The sequence below is a fragment of the Balaenoptera borealis genome, assembly GCF_965194805.1.
Source record: "Balaenoptera borealis genome assembly, chromosome: 1".
Taxonomy (NCBI): Eukaryota; Metazoa; Chordata; class Mammalia; order Artiodactyla; family Balaenopteridae; genus Balaenoptera; species Balaenoptera borealis.
In genome coordinates this window covers 117300580-117321783 of record NC_138860.1, presented here as the reverse complement: position 1 = coordinate 117321783, position 21204 = coordinate 117300580, and the positions used below count along the sequence as shown (strand labels likewise).

The window sequence follows — 21204 nt, the reverse complement described above, 5'->3', positions numbered from 1 at the left end:
TGACCTGTTCTTCTCCCAGACATGACATTGCTCCAGAGATTCTTCCAAATTTTTAACTCAAATTGCATCAAGTGGTTATCATGAATGGTCCCTAGTGATACTTTCTTTCATCCAGTTCCTTCCTTATACAGTGTTATCTCTACAGACGCTGCTGCTGTTAACAGATAACCCCACACTGTATTCATCTGTCCTGGCATCTTCTGCTCATCACCAATAGGCACATTTTGACCGCAGAAACAAATAATAACATTTTGACCCCATCTGACCCCATTTATTTTGTTTGTGACTGCAAAATCCAAGTCTTGAATGCCTGTAGCAAGGTAACTGTCCTTGACCCATTGGTGATCTTTTTCTCTGCCTTCAAGACACACATTCAGTCCTCATGTTCTTTCCTGCAAATTCCAATCTCCTAATCTTTGAGCCTGAAGGTCTCCACAGTAATCCCATAACTTCCCTCTGTTGGCGCATTCACTCTTATCCAGTGAAAATTCTTTCAATTTTTCCCTTCTATAGGATCCTCTTTTTTCTCTGTACAACGTGGGAGCTCAATAAATATGGATTGTGTGACTAGTGACTAGTTTGTATGTGTCACACTGTCTGATTTTCTTTATTTAACATTTCCTCAAGCACCACTTTCTTGCAGACACCTATTTTGAAGAACTACCTTTCCAAAGTGATCATCATTTATACACTTACTCATATTTGGCAAATATACTAAAGTTACAAACAAAGAGATGAGGTGGAGTAGACTGATGAGTTATCAGAAAATGTTCTATGAAGTGAGGTCAATAAATGTCCCATTCAAATTTAAATTCACATTGTGAGTCACAAAATCTCTACTTCCTAAAAGTTTCCTGGTCTGTCCCACATGATAGATATTTAGCAGATACATTTTAAAAAGCCACCATGTCTCTAATCCATAAAGCTCTTTCTCTTTTGGTAACATTAGTCAAAGAAAAACACATTTATTTTCCTTGCTAAGCTTAAAACAACAGGCAAAGCAAGCCAAGGTTTCTTCCTGCTCTGCAGTGCCTCTCTTTCTCTTTCAGTTGAATTATAGTCTTACTATTACTCTGAATGAAGATTACGATGAACAGTTACCTTCAAGTAGACGACCAGTTGGGATCTGGGGGGCTCATAACTGTTCCCCAGTGGTTAGTCCTTCCCTTTCTGGAAACACAGTCTTCAGATGTATTTGTTCTTCTACCCACGTAGATGTTCCCCAAAACCATTCTGTGGTTCTTCTCCTTACTGTGTTTCTTCCTAAATTCTACTATGGCAATCTGGGCACACATTCAACATCAGTAAATGAAAACCTCTTCATGCAGCCCAGCTTCAGCATTGCATACCAGCAGTTGAATGCTGTCTTTCCTGTCCCACATCCAAACGTTAGCATATACAATATCAATAAGCTGTTCCTTTCATCTTCTCAACACTGTGGAGGTGTTTATATTTGTGTGGGACATTTAAGCAATTCCAGCCAATGGGCTTTTACATCGGGCTAGGCCCCAGGCAGGGAGCAGCCTCAATTGGAAACAGGAACTGAAAGTGTTCTTGGTAAAATTCTGTATCTGCCCAAATGTAGCTGTCTAACTCAATGCCTGACCTTCTTTAAAAAGGTCATCCTCAGAATTATGGGGCAGTTTGATAAGCTGGAATATACTAATTTATTGGCCATTAAAAAAAGAGGAAATTTTATTATGGATTACTCTGCTTTCTTGAAAACTTTTTTTTGTAATTAAAAACATCTGGAAGGCATTTTAATATATCATAAACAAGAGGAAATCCAAAGCACGTGACTTCTAAGAAAATGATGCAAATTGAATTCCTTGCCAAAATTTACTGTAATCTGTTTTTCTTTTTTTCCGGGGTGGGAGTTTGAAGGTGAGGGATTCAAGAAAGGAGGGCAAATGAGAACAGCATTGAGAATTCTGCAGAGAAAACAGTCATTTCAAAATTCGTCTACTGCTATTTTTGGCCAGTGTTAGAAGACATTACACACTGGCAGAGTCTCTGAAATATATTTGGTTTCTTCTTAAAAATTAGTCATTGTACTGGTAAATTTCTTTCTGAAATAGACAAATAATTACATAAACATAAACTAAGTGTTCGTAATAAGAAGTAGAAAGAAACATCTTCCAGGGTGAACTTAGGTAAAGAGCAAGCTATGCTTAGTACTTTATTCTTCCTCTCTATACCCATTTTTTATTTGGATAATAGCATAATACACACAGTTCTAATATACAGCACCCAAAATTGATGTCTGCATATAACATTGCAAATGTTTCTCAATTTGTCTTTCATCAGACAGGGCATAAGGTAGCTTACAATATAAATGATGTTATTTTGAGGACTTTCTTCTTTATTTAACCCTGGAGATAAATGGAAAATAATCATCAATCTCAGGAATTGAGTTCTTTTAATATTGTGGGTAATACACACACACATACACACGCACACACACACAAACACTCCTCCATAAAACAAACCTAACAGTAACAATGTGGCCAATGGTCACCTTATTTGGCTTCCAATTCTTGGATGGACACGATAATTTCATAAAAACAACTTTGATGCAGAGTATGTTTTAAACTATATAAATAGTTTATGAAAGCTCATTGAACTGCTGTAAATATGTACTTACACAAAGAATCAGTGGTATTTTTAAAGATGCAGGAACCTCTTATTTTGCTGGACAAATTCCAGATTTGGTATTTTTTTTAAAAAGCATGTGAACTAAAGGAAAACAAACCTCTGTTCAAATTGTAGCTTTGGACTTTATAGCAGTGACTTCTTTGAATTTCAAGCTCTTTGCCTCTAAAACAGAAAGAGATTACCCATATTTTCTAAGAATTAAATGAGATAATACTTATGTATAAAGAATCTGACACTCAATATTATGACATAGTATGAGTGTGTTTCGTGTTTGGTAATTGCAATCGTTGTTGCTTTTGTTGTGGTCATCCATTTACAATGCTTGGTGTCAGTCTATTCATCTCTTGTAAAAATAAAATACAGTGTGTGTGTGTGTGAAAAAAATGTAAACAATGGTTGATAGGATAATGAGATTAGAGATGGCCTTTTAAATTTTTCATTGTTATGCTAATACAATACCTTTATAAAACCTAAAAATCTTGAAACAACACATTTTTAAAAAATTGTGGTAAAATACACAAAACAGAAAATTTATCATTTCAACCATTTTAAAGTGGACAGTTCAGTGATATTATGTCAACAAATTTTTAAAACTTTCAGATGGCACCTGAATAAAATATGTGTTGTCCATTGGTGATTTTAATATATCTGGTATATAACTGAAGTCACCACAAAACTTTTTCTGGGAAATTGGCAGATCATAAACATAAAAAATTATTTTGCTTTATATTAAACCTTATTGTTTTACTGTTTCAAAATTCAAATTTACTCACAAGAAAGAGTCAGTTTCATATTAGATTTGGTTTAACAAATGCTCCTGCTATTCATTCTTATCACCAAAAAAAAAAAGACTATTTGTGACTTAACGATAATATGTTCCAGAAAATTAAAAGTTAAGGTCTCTTAGAAACAATACAAACGTTATCAGTAGAAGTGAAGTATACCAAATTTATATATTCAGGAGAATGTGAAACTTATACCATTGATTGTTAAAGGGTTTTAAAAGCTTTTTATTACATTTGGTAACAAAATTCTAGGCTTAGTTGTAAAATCCTGGGTTAACTATCATTTGGAAATTTAAATATACATTACAGTAAACATTTAGAAAATGTTTTTCTAAAATGTTCCATCTAGGTCAATAAACTTGTCTGTAGAAGTCTTTTAAAAAAAAAAAAAAAAAAAAGAATCTGACACTGATTCTGGAATATAATGGGACCGTGAGTGATAGCTATTTTTATTATTGGTATTAAATGTATTATTATGCAAATAATTCCATTAAAAAAAACAGCCAGTGGCAAGGCTATTTACTGTTCTAATTCTTTTTCAGGAGGGTGCTATTCTGCTTTGCCTCTCTATTTCTGCTCAAGAAGTTGATCAATTGATTGAATGATGAATTCATCCCTTCAGCACATTTTACCATGTGGGTGTGGGCCCTGCCTCTACCACTCCAGACACTGAGGCAGTCACCTTAGAAGGCTTAGATGTGGTCCTAACAGTCAAGGAGCTCTCGGTTTATGTAAAGAAACAACTAACTAAAAAACTTCCATTTATTTAGTGCCAGATGTTGTGAGAGATGCTGAAGATAAGAAATAAGGAAGACAAGCTTTCGGCTCAGCAGGAGGTGTTCAGGGCTGCATTTTTCCTTCCAAGCAAAGACAGAGGTAACAACTGGCCAACTGAGAAGGTCATCAGTGTTGACTATGGGAGTTGAAGGATGGATCAGAAGTCAAAGTATACTTTTATGTAATGTGGAAGATCGAAATAAAATTAATAAAAATCAGTATTTAGAGTTCTATTTACAAATATTGATAAGAAAGAAACTTGCTCATAGAAAAATGTTATGAATTAATTAAGTCCTTTAAGGAGTGTATAAACCCTATTAGGAAGTTTACATTTTCCAGATAGTTGGAACTAGTTATATGGGGTTTGGGTGTGGAGAGTAAGATATTCAAAGAGGATGGACACTGAAACAAGAAAGACATGGTCCTACATTCCAACTCTGTAGTTTTCCAACATGAAGCATTGAGCCAGTTATATAACCTTTCTTAGCTTTGATTTCCTCACCTGCAAAGTAAGAATAATATATTCAGAGTTGTTGTGAGGATTAATGTTAATTTATATTAAGAATTTGGCAGATAGGTAGCACTCAATAAATGATGTCTGTTATTATGGCCGTTATTATTATCATCTTTAAGAAGGCCAAAGGATTTAATTTAAAACCACTTTCCCTGCAATGAAAATATAATTCATATCATTTATAAATTTACACATTTCTCCTGTTTTGGTGTGGACATTAGCTAGTGTTTGGTCATTGGCCATGATATGTGTTGGAAGTTTTGATTATTTACTATTTTCTAAGAACTTTATTTAAAAAATGCAGAGTATAGCTCTTTCAAAATGACAGCCAGTGTTTTATAAAATTTAAGAAAAGCTAATGTGAAGAAGAAAGAATAATTTAAAACCCATATTTGAAGTAGATGATAGTGGATTATATCTACCACTCTCCTGATTCCTCTGTCCTTAATAGGAGCTCAAAGCAACAACCTGAATAATACTCAACTACAGATTAGGTGAGTGAGAACAGACTTTTATTACAAGGGAAATTACAAGGTTAATTTGCATTGACTAGTTTAAACAACAGTCTACCAACTACACTAAACTTAGAAAATATTACACAGAGACAGAAATGGAAGGGACTAGGTTAAGATAATGCTTTTTCTTTTCACATTCATATTTCAGAATCATGATATCTTAAAATAGGTTGTCAGACGGGTTAATGGTCCTTACTATTTCATTTTAACACTGAATACCAAAAAAAAAAAAAAAAAAGTTTATGGAGTCTGCATGTTGAAATAGGCTTCCATAAGCCCAAATCTAATAGTTGTTAGTTACACAAGAGGCACGAAGAACATTAAAACCTTCCATGAGAGAAGTATGTGTACTAGACCAGGGATTCCATCATAAATATTGCTATGAAGAGTATGGTATAAAAAAATTAAAGCAATCAACTGCAGATAAAATATTAATGTTACAAAAACATGTGCTGTATTGAGAGAAAGATATGGGGAAGCAAAATAAGATGCACTAGTATACATAGAATATTAATAGCTGAGTCACCAATTTTGTTTAAGCCTGACATGTTATCTATTACCTTCATAGGATTCAACATAGTCTTTTTCTCATTTTGGATCTTGGCCTATAGTGATATTCTTTAGATTGCAATATCTACTCATATGGTTTACCAATTTGTATTGTCAACCAGTCCGTGTACATACATTTTGAAGAGATATTTAGCTTTTGCTAGTGGAGCCATTTACAGATCAGAAAGTAAAACAAAGGGGAAATCTCTCAGTTACATGTTAAGAAATAAAAAAACAAAAACAAATAAACAAAAAACTCTCCAGAATTAGAACAAGGTAAGTATATTAGAACAAGATGAATATGCTCAATGATCATTAGCTATAACCTTATGCACTTAAGGATGTCGGCCACCATCTAACAGATAAAAAGGGTAAAAAATATTTAGAGATGTTACTCACACTGCCCATGTTAAAGTATTACAACCATAAGAGGCTATCAGTAAATTTTAAAACAATGCCCAATTACTCTTCCTCTGTGCTCAGTTACCGATACTATCTGCCAAGGTATAGTCAAACTCTGTAAATAAATAAACCAATAAAGTCCTTGTGGAAAAGTCCTTAATCTACAACACAGTGATTTTGTAGCTTGAAAAGAAAAACTTTGCAAAATAAACTTTTGCAGAATAATACTGGAAACCATATATTTATCTTTCTACCTAAGGTGTTAAAAAAACATAGGCAATAAGGTTTGTTAATTTAACAGAATAATGTTGAACCAAACTGGGTGCTGGTGTTATTTTGGAGAATAAAATGGACTTGGTCTGTGTCCTCATAGAGCTTGTGGTCCACTATATTATCCCTTAATATCCCTAATATCCTTCTTTATACATTCAGGGAAGATAGATATTAACCAAACAATCATCCAACCATATAAACTCTGCCTAGAATGTAAAGAGCAAAGGTGTGCATGGTAGAAAATAATGCTGCAAAAGTAGGAAATCTGAAGTCTCGCATGTAAACTTCATCTCAGTTGTAGTCCTCAGTTTCCTAATGAGTAATATTACACATGAGATAAAATTTCTGATTTCTTCCTGCATTATCACATGTTATGAAAATGAAAAAAATACTAGATAATCTTTGAGAGAAAACATGTTATATAAATCCTAGATGTTCTCATTTATATCAATTTATTCAACACAGTTTGGTTGTATGCTCATGAGACTCAAGAAGAAACTCATCATGGTCCTGCTCACTTAAAACAGTAGAATAAAGTATACTCACTAGGAATCTTCATAAAAGGCAGAGAATGATAATGATCATGTGACTATAGAAGGAAAATGAGATTGGGCTCTCAGATGATGGAAAAAGACCATTTTGACTGGAGAAGTGGTCAGTAGGCTGAACCTTGACATATAGGTAAGATGTAGGTTTGTGAAAATGGCAAAGAGAGAGCTCAGGAGGAAAAAAACTAGGCACAGAATCAAAAAGGCCCTCACATATGGTCAGTTAGACAATCTATCCTCCAGGTTTTCCCAGGTACTTATGATCTAGACATAAGCTAGAAGCTCAGGATCCTGAGCTATGTGACAGGAACACTGAGAGACAGGCTGCAGTGGGACTGGGAGCCAGATTATGGCTGATCTTGACTGAAAATTAATGACGCTTCACTTTGGTAAGCAAAGATAATCACTGGACTTTTTACTGTGATCACAGCTCTTCCTTGGGAAGATTAATTTCTCAGCATTTTGCCGAGTTGGTAAGAGATAAGGCAAGGCCTAGCAAGAAATAGGTTAGGAGAAATGGAAATGGGAAGGTTTGGAGTGATCTAAATATTAGAAGACTGAGTAGTTGAATTACTTAGGTGGTGAGGAAAAGAAAATAATCTAAAACCACCCCCATGTTTCAAGCTCAGTTTACTGAGGGAGTGTAACAATCAGTGGTGTGCTAGAAAATGTTCAACAATCTGCTTGAACAAGAGAAAGAAAGAAAGAAAGGAAGAAAGAAAGAAAGGAAGAAAGAAGGAGAGAAGAGAGAGGGAAGGAGGAAGGGAGGAAGGGAGGAAGAAGAAGAAGGATGAGGAGGAGAAGGAGGAGAGGAAGAAGGAGAAGAAAAGGAAGGGGAAGAGGAAGAAGAAGAAGAAAACAAAGCCCTGATTTGTAGCATTTGCCATTATCTGTGGTGTAAATGCTTCCACTATGGCCAACCTCAGAGTTGGGAAGAGATGTACACAGTGAACCCTCATATGCTGGTAAGAGCCAGCTCTAGCACATGGCTGCCAGTTATGGACACAGAGGAATGAAGATGAGGAGATCCAAAAAGGGAGCTGGGAACTTCAACTTCGGACACATTGAATTGCAGGAATTACTGGGAGTATCTAAATGGCAATATTCAGCAAGCAGTTGGAAATGCTGGATTGTAGTCCCGTGGCAAAATCAGCCATATATATAAATGATATTAAAGGTAAATAAGATTACCTAGGTAGAGAATTCAGGGAGACAAAAAATAGAAATAATGACAGAATCTTAGAAAATATCTGTATTGGGGGAGCAAGGGGAGGCAGGAAAAGAATAGTCTGGAGAGGTAGGAGGCAAATCAGAAGAGTGCTAGAAACCATGAGTGCTAGAAACCAAGAAACACATCTTAAGAGGGCTTGACTAAAGTGCCAAGGGTGGGAGGGAGGTCAAGGATAATTAAACTGAAATAAAAGTCTTCGAGACGAGTCTCTTTAGGCCCCTGGGACCCTGGAGGATGCAGTTTCAGCAGAGCTGTGGGTTGAGAGAGAGTTTCTGCAGTGTATATCTTCTCATTCTCTTAATATGTTTGACAGTGAAAGGAATGAGAAAAGATGAAATGGTAGCATTTTTAATTTTTTTGAGTTATTATTATTTTAATGGAAATTTAGCTGCAACATTAGAAGAAAAACAAACTCTCATAAGCCTCATGAGTAGCAAAAATGGCTTTAGTCCAAAGTTAAAAGCTTGTGAGCCCCGATGGGGCTGACCCTAGGGCTGCCCATTATTTGCTATGAGCCTCGCTTAGTCAGACCATTTGGGAGAAAAGAAACTCTCATGGGCAGCTGTGACCAAGCAAACAGAAGCAGTGGAATGAACCAACATGAATCGCATGAAGAGGATGAATATGACAAAGCATTTGGTTTAGGGAAAATATGGGGGTGGGGAGAATGAGGGAGACAATGCCAAGAACAAATATCTGAAAAAATACATTTTTCTAGAATGACTTGTGTTGTTCAGCCAGTTTAAAGCTTAACATAACAAAACTGTCTTCTGAGCCCACAAATTCTTATTATTTTCCAAGTTGCTCCCCACGTTGTTTTCTTCTTGCCTGGAATAGATGATTTCCTCATTACCCCATTTCCAGATTCTACCCAAAAGAGTAAGTATAGCCCATCCTACTTCCTCCTTAATGTCTTCTCTAACTCAATATTTTCAAGATGCTCAGATAAACTACACTGTGTTGTCTATGCAATGCATAATAAAGAACAATAAATATCTATTAAGTACTCATTACAAGCAGTGCGCACGTGTTGACACAGTTATTCCAAGTCTTGTACAGTATTCTGATTATTTTATGTATGCATCTGGTTACTTACATTTGAAAAGTTAGGATCTTATATTTTCCTTTTGTAAACTTTTTTTTATATAAGGCACAGTTATAGGCTGGTTAAAAAACTATTAACTGATGCTTGTTGAATTGGATTGAAATTTTAAAAACAAAAAAAAAATTTTCATTGAAATCTTTATGTGTAGTACAAGATAGAAACTCTTGTATAGCTGAAGATAAACTATAGTGTATATTTATTTAAAACACTGTTTTTAACAGTAGGTTCTGGAGGAAAGGAATGGTTCTTCTAAGAAATGAATTTGGGAACAACTGGAAGATAAAAGTAATTTATCAATATCATCAATTCAACTGTAACAGGGAAAAGACTTTTTGAAATAAATTAATTGACCCTCCCCCTATTCAGCCAGAGGCATACATTATTTGAGGCAGGATTTGGATTATTAAAGCAGGAATACAAAGAGGAAAGAAAAAGTCAATGTTCTAGGAAGGTTGTTGTTTTTATTTTTTATCAGTGTGTAGTGAGACAAAATTTATAAATAAGAATTTGTGGCAAAAGAAAGGGGCTTTCTGAATTCCAAGAGCTATTCACCTATACAAGTTAAATCTTGGAGGTATGAAAATATGTTTTATTATATAGAGAAAAAGAAAACTTAATGTAGGGAAAGCTCAACTTCAGCAAAAGAAAGCAAAAGATATAGTCCTGATAGTGATTCTGAGAGAATTTAAGGAGAGGAGGCAAGAATCCTAGTTATGTGTCCTGGCTTTCCCCTGAGGAAGTTGCAAGAAGTAAGAGGGAAGGATTGAAAAAATTGTCTGCACATGATGTTTCAGATATAGCTCAGGAAAATTACAGACCTCTGAAGAAAATACCTCAGGTCAGAATGATCATGGCCACAAGATGCCATCTAAGATGTTTCTAGGATGTCCTTTAAAAATTGCTGTCCTAGAAGTATTTAATCAGAGGAAAGTCTTGAGAAGGACCTTCACAGGGTGGCTCACATCAACATCGGGGTAACCTCTATAGAGGAGAAAGGGCTGCATGGCATCCTGAGGCAGAGAGGACGGGATAGTAGGGAAGAGATCTAGATGTTCCCTTAAGAAAGTACAATAGGAGGTACAAGAAGGTAGTTAAATTGAGAAGCAACAGATGTTCAATGAGACCACCATGGTGGGACTAGGAGCAGATAAAAGGAAGCTGACCAGAGGTACTGTAGAATCAATGAGAGCTGAGGTAAGGCTGATAGGCCAGTGAAAGCTGAGATGGATATATCTTTGAAATTTACAAACCATGAATTTCAGCAGTGGCATTATGCTCATCCCCCCTCCACCACCACCCTCCAAAATAACCCAAAAAACAAAAAAAGCAGTATTAACAACAATTCAGTGGACACTAGTGTCAGATGGCTAGTGACTAAAGAGACCAGACTGGCTTTGTCACATAATAGACCAGCAAAGATATGAAGGACAACATGAAGACCTTCTTCCTTTTTGCAAGGTGGATACAGAAGCTTCTCCATGAACCTAGACGCCATCTTGAGAAAAAGGACAGAAAGAAGAGAAATACCACTAAGAAAAAGCTTGCCTTTAAATTAACTGAATATTTACCCCAAGACTTTGTTTAAATGCACGAGTCTGGGATTCTTTTATTTACCAAGTTTAAGTTTGTATTCACTGATACCCAACAGGATGGAGAGCTTGAACATTTAGATTAGTCATGGCAAATGAATGGCAACATTTCTTTTTGCACATTTTGAATCACAGACTACACATTTTAATACATAAACTAATAGGAGAGTAACAAAAATGTTGAAAAACATGGTTTTCTTCAAACCATTTTTTATGTTGCCACAATATTTTGCTGCCATTTTTCATTTACAGTCAAAGGTAGATAAAGAAAATAACTGAAGACAATTTTTTCTTTGTACAAGAAAGTAGTCTACGTAGTGAGATCTGAATAGTAATGGTAAAGCAAGGCACAATCTCACATCACAGGATTAAGCTATTAAGACTAGTGTTACTGCTAGGAAACTGAGCACAATCCACATCTTCAACATCTGAAGCATTACAAATGAAGGGAAAAACCTTCTTTTCTAAAACAAACAAACTATGATTAAATAAAATAAATTAAAGTTTATTAATAAAGGTATATATAGTATCTAGAAAGTTGTGTTTATTTAAATCTTGCTCTAAAATTGTGTCCTTCTTTTGATAGACTATGGAAATGTTAAAATGTAGCAATGTATCTATTACTTATTTTAAGAGATATTTTATTTTATAAGAAAAAGCTTAATTGAGGGAAAACATATACTATATGAAATTCAGAAATTTATGACTCTACAGTGCCATATAGAATGGGCTCATATTCATAAGCCAGACATCATCAATAACCTGTTGGCAGATACCCAGACAGGAGATGCAGTTTCAGGGAAGAGTCCCAAAGCTGTTAGGTGGCAACAGATACCACATTAATAAAGACACAATTTTACAAGTAATCTGTATACAATATTGAGATTATCATAGAAGTTGAAGAAACCTTGTCAATTGAAATTTGGGTTTTTTTAAATATAAAAATAAAGCTGCATGGAACTTTTTCTTTCTGGCTGAAAACTGTTAGTTTATTAAAAACAAAATTTTGGTATAGTTACTTGGAAGACATATATTTACTATTGCATGGTGCTTTCCAATGCTCTTGAAAAAGTCATTCATATTTATTGTTATATTATTTTTCTGAAGAGTTACCATTGCATAGCTCAGCAAATACCACAAATTTTATAATAAAAATTTTAAAATAACTTGATAGTTGTATCTTCTTATATTCTCCCTCCCAATCCATTTTTTTGGGGGGTTTTTTTTTCAAAAAAAAACACTAAGAAGAATTTTGAAGATTAAATTTCCCACAGTTGTGCCTTAGGTGAAGAAATGTTATAAAAGTGAAAATGGAAACATTAAAAGAAGATACAAATGTGTAATATGGATATACAAACATAATTAACTTAATGTAATCAAAGGAGAAGAAGTAAAAACAAGATTTCAAATTGTTGCCCACTATATTTGGCAGAAAGTTGTCTGTTTTGTTTTATTATTAATACTCATACTTGCCACTGGACAGTAAGAGACAAACTCTCATCCACAGTTGGTGGAAGCGCAATTTGGTGCAATCTTTCTGTAAATCACTTTGAAAACATGTATGGAATGTCTACAAATGTTCATAGAGTTTGAACCACAATCTCCATACCTGAGAATTTAACCTAAAGAGATAGAGGTATGTCAGGGAATCATGTGCAAGCACTTTCACTGAATATTTATTATAAGGGAAAAATGGAAATACTCTAAATGTCCAAAGATAAGAAACTGATTAAATCAATATAGAACTCTTTTTGCTTGCCCAGTTTAAAGATGGCAATATGAGCTCCTGAATTCAATTCTCCACTTGCCTACATCAAACTTGACCCAAGGGGCCATTTCATTCCAGGATTAATCCATTTGTTAATGATGTAGTATGTTGTTGATTAAGAATATTTTCAAAGGATATATAAGACAACAGAAAATGCTCACCATGAAAGTTTTTGTTAGTTTGTGTGTATTTGGGAGGGGGAGAGAAATAGTCCAAAATGCTAATAGAGTTTATCTCTCAGTGGTAAAATTTTCTTCTTTAACTTTTCTGAATTTTACAGATTTTCTACCATGAAAGTTCATTAGTTTTAAAATCAGAAAAAAAGTAAAATGATTAACACGGAAGACAAAATAAGTCCTGAAAACATCATATCTGTTATAGTTTACAAATAAAATTCAAGTTTCCCCAAATTCACCTGTTTGTAAACAATATTCTATTAAATATTTTCATAAAAATAGAAATGAAGTTCAGAAACTTTCAAAAAATAGTGTTAGACTTCTGCCCCCAAATCATGAATAATAAAAATAGTATTTCACATTTTTATAGTAATTCACATTTTTTCAAGCAGTTACATTTATATAAATCATCTGTCTCTTCTCCCTCAACCTGATTTGATTATAGAATCAGAGAATCTAACCTGGAAGGAACCCTAGGAGCCAACCAATTGAAATCCTGCTTAGTGCAAAGGAATTTATCATAACACCCCTGAGAGAGGCTTTTTTCAACCATATGAATGTTTCTAGAGCTCATGACTCCACAAGGCTTTTTCATTTTCTGGACAGTTTTGGTTGTTTTAAAGTCCTTATATTAAATGAAAACAAGTCAAAAGAAAGCAGTGGCTACTAATTCTGAACTTTCTTATGTAAAAAATGCATTGGCCATTCCCAATCCTGGGTTTCTATTTTTCTAAAAGTGTGGTCCACAGACTACCTGCATGAAACCACCTGAGAACTTCTTTTGAAATGTAGATTTCCAAGCCCCACCTGACACCTTCTGAACCAGGATATCTGGAGGTGGAGCCCTGAATATACATTTTTCACTAACTTCTTAACTGATTCTTGGATGTCTGAGTGGGTAGAAGGCCCTACTGGGAAGGAATAGCCCTTTTATTTGCTTGTTTTGGCTTGGAATTGGCCATGTGAGCTCCTAAATTCAGTCCTCCATTGGTCAACATCAAACGGGACTTGAGGGACATTTCCCTCCATTGTTACTCCCCTTGTAAACTATGACTCGTTCAACATCCATCATTTACTGGGTCAGGCACTACTCCATGTGCTGAGTACACAAAGAATAAGTACATGTGGTCTCTCCTGGTAATGAGCTCATTGCCAGGCACAGCATCCTGTGGTCTACCTAGCTGACAATGGTTGACCTTTCCTGGTGTCAGGATTTGATTATTTTTCCTCTATTACATTCTTCTGGAAGATAATTCAATTGGGAAGTTCCTGTCACAAGAATAGATACTAGGATTTACTTTTCTAAGAATTGGGCTCTAGTGATTAGAACCAATCCTTGCCCCTTTATTTTGGAAATTAGTCCCAGTTATATTCTTTTTAAACTGAGGTGAAATTCACGTAACATAAAATTAACCATTTTAAGGTGAACAATTCAGTGACATTTAGTACATTCATAATGTGCAACCAGCACCTCTATCTAGTTCCAAAACATTTTTATAAACCCAAAAAGAAACCTCATATCCATTAGGCAGTTTCTCCCATCAACCCTCTACTTTGAGAATATTTTTAATAGTTTCTTTTCTGTTTAACTTTTCACATCTCTTACTCCCTGCCCAGTTAAGGCTTTTTAATGCTAAAAGATTGTTTCTGGGTCTATCAGTATTTATTCTGTTTAGTGTTCTATATTATAGGCAGCTAATATCATCTCATTTTTGTATTTCTATAATGAACACTTAAGTTCCAGGCTGTCTGACGTAATAAATCATTTTTTGAGATAGCTATAGCATAAACCATTTTAACTGTGAAAGTAGTATATATGTGTTGTGAACATTTAAATAATGTATAAATAAAGTAAAAAGTGAGAGTCTTTCTTAAGTACCCCTACATTTACCAGAGTAACTACGGTGTGGTATTCCAGATTATTTCTTGATTCAGCTAAATGTATATACCCCTCCCTGAAATTATATCAGATTAGTCATATCATTATATCATTAATCAGAGTTTTACCACTTGTTCATTTATTCTATGTTTTATCTATTCATTCATTCTTGAAACCAGTATTTATTGGTTGCTTATTAGATGCCAAGAATTCTTTTAGGAGATGGGGATACAACATCTGTCAGGTCATTATTTGAAATAAGTATACATAATTCCATCATATAGATGTTCCATAATTTCACACAACTCATTTAATCATTCTTCTACTAATGGACAGCTAAAATTCTTTTAACCAACGTTTGTTAAATAGCTATCGGATACCAAAGGCTACACTGAGATGAGGAGTACATTTGTTTTTGTTTTTATAACCAAAATATGAATTAAGTAGTGTTCAGCTTTACTTTTAGTATCAAGTTATCCTCTTTTGTATTTGAAACAAAGTTAGGTTTTTGAAGAAGGTGTGGGTAAGGCAGACTCAATCATTCCAGCTATGTGCCCAGGAGTATGGGAAATACCTTTACCCCACCTACAATATCGTACTGCAGAAGAAATAATCAAAATAATTAAAACCTTCCAAGCAAAGGTACCAACCATTCAAATGGACACCTAACCAATGAGAACAGATATAGTATATATAAAAAAATGGATGCCTACCAGCTTAGGTACACGCCTTGGTATATACACTGTAAGGATATCCAATCCTCAATTCGACTGAGTCTTTTCTGCACCTTTTTGTGGTTTGCTTGTCTGTTTTGTTTTGTGGGAAATGGGCAATATTTGTGCTTTTTCATTTACATATTTGGCTATGTAGAAACCCCAGGGAATGAATCATTCTGGATAGCTGAAAATTTTAATCATTTTTGATGGAAATCTTTCTAAAATGGATTTCACACTTCCCTGCCTTCTTAAACAGAGTGGATGGAATGTAATTAATCTTTTTTTGATGACTTGGTTTTATCATTATGAACATTAATGACTGCGCTGTGCTATCCAGAGATGACGTCCTAGACACTGATTGTGGTATGCAGGATGGCCTGTGGTCCTATTAGTCTTTATGAATATTTGCATCTAGGTTATATTCTTCCTTTACTGGTAGACCCCTAGTTGCCATTCTCACTGCTGAAAGTAAAGCAGCACAGGTAGGTACAAAGAGGTAGGCTTAGAAGGAAAAGAAAGCTATGTTTAGATTCAAGCTCTTGATTTAGGTGCCAATTACACTTTTAATCCAGTTTCTTTATCTGTAAAATGATCACAGCAACTCACCTAATAGAGATGTAATAAGCATTAAATAATGGGTCTTAAGTGTAGTGAAAAATAAACCAATGTTAATTCCTGTTCCCTATCAGAGTGCTTACTAATAAAAATGCATTTTGCAATTTTTATTCTGCTGTGGAACTGGAAGCTGGGTGGTAGAGTTGAAAGACTTACATGCAAATTCAGATTAATGAGTTTTTTTGGGGGTAAGATACCAGTACTCTTAGTTTTATTCCATATAGACTTTGTGACATTGATATTGGATGCTTAGATATACTAGTTACTTCTTAACTCTTAACTATGTAAGAAGAATGCTGCCTCCATAAAATAGAGTTCTGGAGGAAAAAAATGCAACTTGGGTATTTTGAAATCCATACATAATATGGAAAATGTTTTAAATCTGTATAATTATTCTCTTCTAGGTTATGAACTTGGTAATTTTTAGAAAAATATTATTTTTAAGATGTGATCAACTATACTTACCAAAGCCCTACCACATACTAGGTATATTTCTAAGTTTTGGATTTATCTCAGAGAGAGAGAAAAAAAAAAGATAAAATCTCTATCCACATATAGCTTCCAGTTTAGTGGGAGAGATAGAAAATAAAACACATAGATAATAAAATATGTAGTGCATCATTTTATATGTCCTTGAGAAAAATAAACTAGGAGAGGGGATATATGAAGCCAGGGAGTCAGCAGAGAGATTCAATTTAAAATACAATGGTTAATAAAGACCATGGAAAAGATGACATATGAAGAAAGGCTTAAAGGAGAGAACCACTGATATATTTTGTTGGAAGGCTCTTTCAACAAGAGGGAATAGTAAATACAAAAGGAGGCCAGAAAGGACCTGTTGTGTTCATGAAATAGAAAGGAGTCCCAGAGACTGGAACAGAATAATTCCGTCAGATGGTAATGAGGGCTAAGGACAAAGGTCAAGTGCAAAAAAGGTATTAGCAGTGTCTGGGATGAGGTGGTGGGTGGTATTGAGGTGCAACTTTAAATAGGTAAGATGACACACTTGAGAAAGTTGGCAAAGGAGCAAGCCTTACAGGTTCTGGAGGTAACAGTCTTCCAGGCAAAAAGAATAGCAAGTGGAAAGGCTCCAAGGCATATGTGTCTGGGTAGTTCAAAGAACAGGAAGGAGACCTGATAACTAAAAAGGAGTAACCAGCTTGGAGTGTACTTGGTGATGATGTTAAAGTGATAGCCAGAAGCAAGATTATACAGTGCCTAAGGCCATTATAAGATATTAACTTTTATTATGGTTACAATGTGAGGTCACTGCAGGGTTTTTAGCAGAAGAGTGTGTCTTTTTGTTTGTTTGTTTGATTTTTCCATAGCAATTAGATTATTCTGATTACTGGATTTTGAATAGCCTGTAGGTGATTAAAGGACAAATTAAGGAGAACAGTTAAAAATAATCCAGGAAAGTCCTGGAAAAAATCCTGCAATAATCCAGGAAAGACATGATGATGGCTTTCATGAGTTTATTTGTGAAAGAGATGGAAAGATGTGGTTGTATTCTGGATATATTAAAAGAAGAGCCCATAGCCCACTGCCCGTGGAATATCGGAGGAAGACAAGAGATAAAAATGAAGTAAGTAAAGAAGTAAATTGAGAAAATAAAAAGAAAGATATACTTTCAAAGAGGTGGTTACTTCAGCCAAGAATTATATTTCTATGTGAAACAACTGAAAAACTGGATAGAATTCATGAAATAAAATCTTGCAAGATATTTAACATTAATAATGAAAGATGAAGATTCTTTTTTTTTTTTAATGATGGTGATAACTCCCAGCATTTTTTTAAAAATTTATGTATTATTTATTTATTATTTATTTTTGGCTGTGTTGGGTCTTCGTTTCTGTGCAAGGGCTTTCTCTAGTTGCGGCGAGCGGGGGCCACTCTTCATTGCGGTGCGTGGGCCTCTCACTGTCGCTGCCTCTCTCGTTGCGGAGCACAGGCTCCAGACGCGCAGGCTCAGTAGTTGTGGCTCACGGGCCTAGTTGCTCCGCGGCATGAGGGATCTTCCCAGACCAGGGCTCGAGCCCGTGTCCCCTGCATTGGCAGGCAGACTCTCAACCACTGTGCCACCAGAGAAGCCCAAGGATTCTTGACAGAGATTCTTTGCCCTGGCTTACTCTCTGGAGAGAGTTGCCAGGTTGTAGCACAGGGAGGGGAAACCTAGATAAAGCCCAATGGTCTCCATAAGTTGAGAAAACAAAACTGGAGTTTTGAGAAGCCAAGGAAGTAGGAGTTTCCAGAAGAGAGTAACAGAGGGGAGAGATCTGCATAGAGAGGAAGTTCCAGAGATCTCTAGAGGGCCCCCCTCAATGTTCAGCTGAGTACTGACAGGTACAAATGTATGAGGAAACTATCTGCAGCTGGAACCACCAGAAAAAGTTCGAAGGAACAATGCCCAAAGCTCACACAGAAAAAAATAGTTTCTGTTCCCACCAGGCAGAGTAGAAAAACCTCATAACTAATGGGACATCAGATACAGCACTCACAGGGATTTTGCCTCAGTAATAGGGCAAAATTAAATCTAGACTGAACACTGTTCTGGTCCCATCTGAGAAAGCTTAAAAGTAAGACTCAAAAGGAACCAACTTTTTCCAAATAACTTAACTGCACCCTAGATCATAGCTGAAGAATATTTATAGGGATACAAGGAAATCCAGCACTCAACAAGGCAAAATTTGCAATGCCTGGCATACAATCAAACATTACCAAAGCACGCTAAGAAACAGGAAAACACAATTCCTAATGAGGAGAAAAATAAATTAATCAAGAAATTACAGATGATGCATCTAATAGAACAAGGACATTAAAAGTTATTGTAGGGCTTCCCTGGTGGCACAGTGATTAAGAATGCACCTGCCAATGCAGGAGACATGGGTTCAAGCCCTGGCCCAGGAAGATCCCACATGCCGCGGAGCAACTAAGCCCACGAGCTACAACTACTGAGCCTGCTTGCTGCAACAACTGAAGCCCGTGCGCCTAGAGCCTGTGCTCTGCAACAAGAGAAGCCACCGCAATGAGAAGCCCGCGCACCGCAACGAAGAGTAACCCCCTATAGCTGCAACTAGAGAAAAGCCCACGCACAGCAACAAAGACCCAATGCAGCCAAAAATAAATAAATAATTAATTAATTTAACAAAAAGTTATTGTAACTGTACTCTATATGTTCAAGAGGCTTAGGGGGAAGCTGAGCATGTTAAGTAGAGAAAAAGAAGATATGAGAAAGGCCCAAATAGAACTTCTTAGGTAGAAAGTACAATGCTGAGATGAAAAGCAACAATAACAACACTGGATTGGATTAATTGCATATTAGACATTTCAGAAGAAAAGATAATGAACTTGAAAATATAGAAACAGAAACTACATAAAACTCAGAAATAAAAGAGGATAAAAATAAGCACAAAAACATAATCAAGCATTAGTGACTTACAGAACTACTTTAAACAGTCTGACATATGTAATAGGAGTCTCAGAAGGAAGGGGAGGAGAAAAGGCAGGGGGGATAAGAAAAAAAATATTTGAAGAAATGGCTAAAATATTTTCAAATGTACTTAAATCTCCAGAACTACAAATCCAAGAAACTCAGTGAACCCCAAGCATAAGAAACTTGAAGAAAACTCCACCAACACTCGTAATAAATTGCTTAGAACCAGTGATATACAGAAAATCTTAAATACAGTCAGAGGAAAAAAAACAGCAAATTATATGCATAGGAACAAAGATAAGATTTATTCAGACTTCTTTCTGGGGTAAAAAGAAAGCAGGCCAGAAGACAAAGAAACAACATCTTTAAAGTATTGCAAGAAAAAAGAAAATCTACCTAGAATTTTATACCCAGGTAAGATATCTTTCAAAAATGAAGGAAAAGTAAGGCTTTTAAGTCACACAAAAGAAGAAAGAAGTCATTACTGGCTCACCTGCACTATAAGAATGGTTAAAGGAAGTTCTTCAAGCAAAAGGAAAATTATACCAGAATAAACACTGCATTCAGGAATGAAGAACTCCTAAAATAGTAATTATATAGGTAAATCTAAAATATGTATATTTTCTTGTTATTTAAATCACTTTAAAAGATAGTTGACTATTTAAAGAAAAATTAAAAATAAAAACAGTGTACTGTGTACTGTGAGATCTATAACACATGCAAAAGTAAAATGTATGAAAATAATAGCACATAGGCTGGGTTGGGATAAATTAAAATATACCATTGTAAGTTTCTTATACATGAAATAGCATAAAATCACTTGAAAATAGACTGTAATAAGTAAATGATGCATACTATAAACTAATAAAACACAAAACATAGTTATGGATAATAAGCCAAAAGAACCAATTACTATAAAAGTAGAGAAATTTAAAAAATGGGAAATAAAGAACATGGGGTAATTAGAAACTAGTAGAAACATGGTAGATTTTAACCCAACAACATCAACAATTACATTCAAAGGTAAATATTTTAAATGCCCCAACTAAAAGGTATTTTAAAAGGATTTTCAAATTGGATAAAAAAGCAAGATCTTGCTTGCAAGAAACACACTTTAAATATAAAGACACAGACAAATAAAAGGAAAGGATAGAAAAAGTATATATACTATCCTAGTACCAATTAACAGAAATTTGGAGTAGCCAAATTAATATCATATAAAGTAGATTTTAGAGCAAAGAATATTACCGTGGATAAAGAAGTATATCTTATAATGAGGTATGTGTGAAATCATCAAGAGGACATAATGACCCTAAATGTTTATACATTTAATAACAGAACTTCAAAATATAAAACACAAAATCCATAGAGCTGCAAGGAGAAATAAACACATATTTAATTTTAAAATAGAGATTTTTAACACTCCTCTCTCAATAATTGAAGAAAAGATAAGGAGAAACCAGTGAAGATATATATTTGGACAACACATTGACCATCTAGACCTAGCTGATATTTTAAAAACACCCTATCCCAAAACAGCAGAATACACACAGGGCATTTACAAAAATGTCATGTTTTAGGCAATAAAACAAGTCTCAATAAACTTGAAAAATACATACTTTCTGACTACAATGTAGTTGCAGTGCAATGTAAGTAGAAGTCAATAAGAGGAAG

At 35.0% G+C, this 21204-nt stretch overlaps 1 long non-coding RNA gene across 2 annotated transcripts in view; it reads right to left on the bottom strand.

Annotated features, from left to right (window-relative positions):
• Nucleotides 1–18200, bottom strand: part of LOC309604790 — a 170102-nt gene extending 151902 nt beyond the window's left edge. For both annotated transcript variants that reach the window (XR_014231050.1, XR_014231051.1), the window contains exon 1: nucleotides 1102–18200. This is a non-coding gene — a long non-coding RNA (uncharacterized lncRNA). The remainder of the gene's footprint in view (nucleotides 1–1101) is intronic.
• Between the last annotated feature and the right edge of the window lie 3004 nt (nucleotides 18201–21204).